The sequence below is a fragment of the Schistocerca serialis genome, unplaced genomic scaffold (genome assembly GCF_023864345.2).
Source record: "Schistocerca serialis cubense isolate TAMUIC-IGC-003099 unplaced genomic scaffold, iqSchSeri2.2 HiC_scaffold_435, whole genome shotgun sequence".
Taxonomy (NCBI): domain Eukaryota; kingdom Metazoa; phylum Arthropoda; class Insecta; order Orthoptera; family Acrididae; genus Schistocerca; species Schistocerca serialis.
Window position 1 is genome coordinate 5,001 of NW_026048013.1, and position 3,344 is coordinate 8,344.

The 3,344-nt window shown below is 52.0% G+C and overlaps 1 non-coding gene across 1 annotated transcript in view; it reads right to left on the reverse strand.

The window, feature by feature from the left end:
• The window catches only part of LOC126446833 (small subunit ribosomal RNA), a 1,910-nt gene extending 1,267 nt beyond the window's left edge, over window positions 1-643 (reverse strand). Inside the window, exon 1 of the ribosomal RNA XR_007583489.1 lies at window positions 1-643. This exon is cut by the window's left edge and continues 1,267 nt beyond it. This is a non-coding gene — a ribosomal RNA (small subunit ribosomal RNA).
• Between the last annotated feature and the right edge of the window lie 2,701 nt (window positions 644-3,344).

Below are 3,344 nucleotides of genomic sequence, written 5' to 3' on the forward strand. Positions count from 1 at the left end.
GCTTTTTAACCGCAACAACTTTAATATACGCTATTGGAGCTGGAATTACCGCGGCTGCTGGCACCAGACTTGCCCTCCAATAGATACTCGTTAAAGGATTTAAAGTGTACTCATTCCGATTACGGGGCCTCGGATGAGTCCCGTATCGTTATTTTTCGTCACTACCTCCCCGTGCCGGGAGTGGGTAATTTGCGCGCCTGCTGCCTTCCTTGGATGTGGTAGCCGTTTCTCAGGCTCCCTCTCCGGAATCGAACCCTGATTCCCCGTTACCCGTTACAACCATGGTAGGCGCAGAACCTACCATCGACAGTTGATAAGGCAGACATTTGAAAGATGCGTCGCCGGTACGAGGACCGTGCGATCAGCCCAAAGTTATTCAGAGTCACCAAGGCAAACGGACCGGACGAGCCGACCGATTGGTTTTGATCTAATAAAAGCGTCCCTTCCATCTCTGGTCGGGACTCTGTTTGCATGTATTAGCTCTAGAATTACCACAGTTATCCAAGTAACGTGGGTACGATCTAAGGAACCATAACTGATTTAATGAGCCATTCGCGGTTTCACCTTAATGCGGCTTGTACTGAGACATGCATGGCTTAATCTTTGAGACAAGCATATGACTACTGGCAGGATCAACCAGGGAGCTGCGTCAACTAGAGCTGAGCAGCCGGCCGCCCGGGAGTGTGTCCCGGGGGCCCGCGCGAACACGCAAGCGTCCGCTCAATTATTCTGCAAACAGGAGGAGGCTGAGCTCCCCTGCACAATACACCTCGAAACCCTCTCAGGTCCCGGCGGCGCGCAGCGCCGTCCTAAGTACTTGGTCGGGTTCGAGAGGGGCGCAATCGCCCGGAGTTTGGCGAGTAGACGCTTTAGGTGCGACCACCCGTGCTCCCAACTGAGCTTGCCGCTGCCGACAGAGGCCCGGGAGCGTGCTGTCGTGGCATTGCCGGCGGGAGACAACACGCGCCACCTACGGTGGCCGGCAGCTCCAACGCCAGCGCCACAGAAGGACAAAAGCCCCACTTGGGTGCCGAAGCGAACTCTCCCAGCACAGCGCACGCGCCAACACGTCCGCACAGCTGCGATACAATCCACCTGCGAGAACCGCAGAGGCGACCGAGCAGCAGACGGCGTCGCGGCGCCGAGCGCCGGGCGGCGGCGCATCCTCAGCGCACACAGTCCTCAATCGGACCAGCACACTGCAGATGTCCACCGCGCTTCGCACCGGGCCCGCGAGGACCTACTTTGGCCGCACGGCGCCGCGTGCAGGGTGCGCCGGCGCGCAGCTGCGCCGCCTGCCGCCTCCGTCGGCCGGCGCGCCTGCCACTGGCCGCCCCCACCAGCCGGCTGTAGCGCGTGCGCCCACGCACCGCGCGGCCAGCACGCCGGGAGGCCCCCCCTCACCGGCCGGGGACGGTCCCACCCAGCCACCGCCGCGTATCGCTTCACACCCACATGCCATTCACGTTCGTGGGCATGGTGGGTATCGCTGAAACAACCGGTTGGTAGCTCAACCGATCGTCGCCATCACTGATTCACCTCTAGCGAGAACAACCGCACCACAACGGTTTACCAGTTCTTCATTTGCGTAACGTCACCAGCAAACGTAGACGTCCATCGCCATTTGCAAATTCAACGATTGTTGCATGCCTGTGTCAGGTGTCACGACACACTATGTCTGCCCACATACACGCAACAACATGTGCACGCTTCGCGAACACGTGGAAGGTGGCCCCCGTACGTATGCGATGTCCATTGCGCGAACGACTGTCAACCGGCCTCTGTCGCATGTCGCAGATGTGGAACGCAGTGCACCATGCTATCACGGTGTGTGAGAAGAGACGACTACGTCTGACAACACGCGCCACTACATCAACAGACGGCTCATGCTGATCGCCATCCACGGCATACCATACTTCAATCCAGCTCTTATAGGGAGACGACACGTAGCTGAGTGCACAATATTTGGACCGTATGGTTCGCCGTTGTTGGCGCAGTCGTGGTACGGTCACACATGTACCACGATGTATCATTCAGTACATGAGGACCAATGTGCAGTACAGTGTGTGATTTGGACGTACAACATCAGCGGACAGTTGACACAAGCCGTACCACAACGTAGGCTGTGCTTCGCCATGCGAATGCCAATGAACAACTGCGAAGGGCATTGAGCATGTACGTCCTGCTGCCATCCGCATTACAGTGTATAGCTGCAAGGTGTTTAACATGAAGCGATACTCTGGGGACCGGGCAGTGCGAGTAGCAAACTATATTGCGGGGGTTGCAGTTAGGCAACACTACACTAATTTAACGCGTCGTATGACAATTACAGAGCAGGTTAAGGCCCAACGTGTGTTGGGTTAAGGTACAATATAGGTTAGGTTAAGGTACAATATAGGTTAGGTTACGGTACAATATGGGTTAGGTTAAGGGACAATATGGGTTAGGTTAAGGGACAATATAGGTTAGGTTAAGGGACAATATGGGTTAGGTTAAGGGACAATATGGGTTAGGTTAAGGGACAATATGGGTTAGGTTAAGGGACAATATGGGTTAGGTTAAGGGACAATATAGGTTAGGTTAAGGGACAATATAGGTTAGGTTAAGGGACAATATAGGTTAGGTTAAGGGACAATATAGGTTAGGTTAAGGGACAATATAGGTTAGGTTAAGGGACAATATAGGTTAGGTTAAGGGACAATATAGGTTAGGTTAAGGGACAATATAGGTTAGGTTAAGGGACAATATAGGTTAGGTTAAGGGACAATATAGGTTAGGTTAAGGGACAATATAGGTTAGGTTAAGGGACAATATAGGTTAGGTTAAGGGACAATATCGGTTAGGTTAAGGGACAATATGGGTTAGGTTAAGGGACAATATAGGTTAGGTTAAGGGACAATATAGGTTAGGTTAAGGGACAATATAGGTTAGGTTAAGGGACAATATAGGTTAGGTTAAGGGACAATATAGGTTAGGTTAAGGGACAATATAGGTTAGGTTAAGGGACAATATAGGTTAGGTTAAGGGACAATATGGGTTAGGTTAAGGGACAATATAGGTTAGGTTAAGGGACAATATAGGTTAGGTTAAGGGACAATATGGGTTAGGTTAAGGGACAATATGGGTTAGGTTAAGGCGCAATATGGGTTAGGTTAAGGCGCAATATAGGTTAGGTTAAGCGACAATATGGGTTAGGTTAAGGGACAATATAGGTTAGGTTAAGGCGCAATATGGGTTAGGTTAAGGCGCAATATGGGTTAGGTTAAGGCGCAATATGGGTTAGGTTAAGGCGCAATATGGGTTAGGTTAAGGCGCAATATGGGTTAGGTTAAGGCGCAATATGG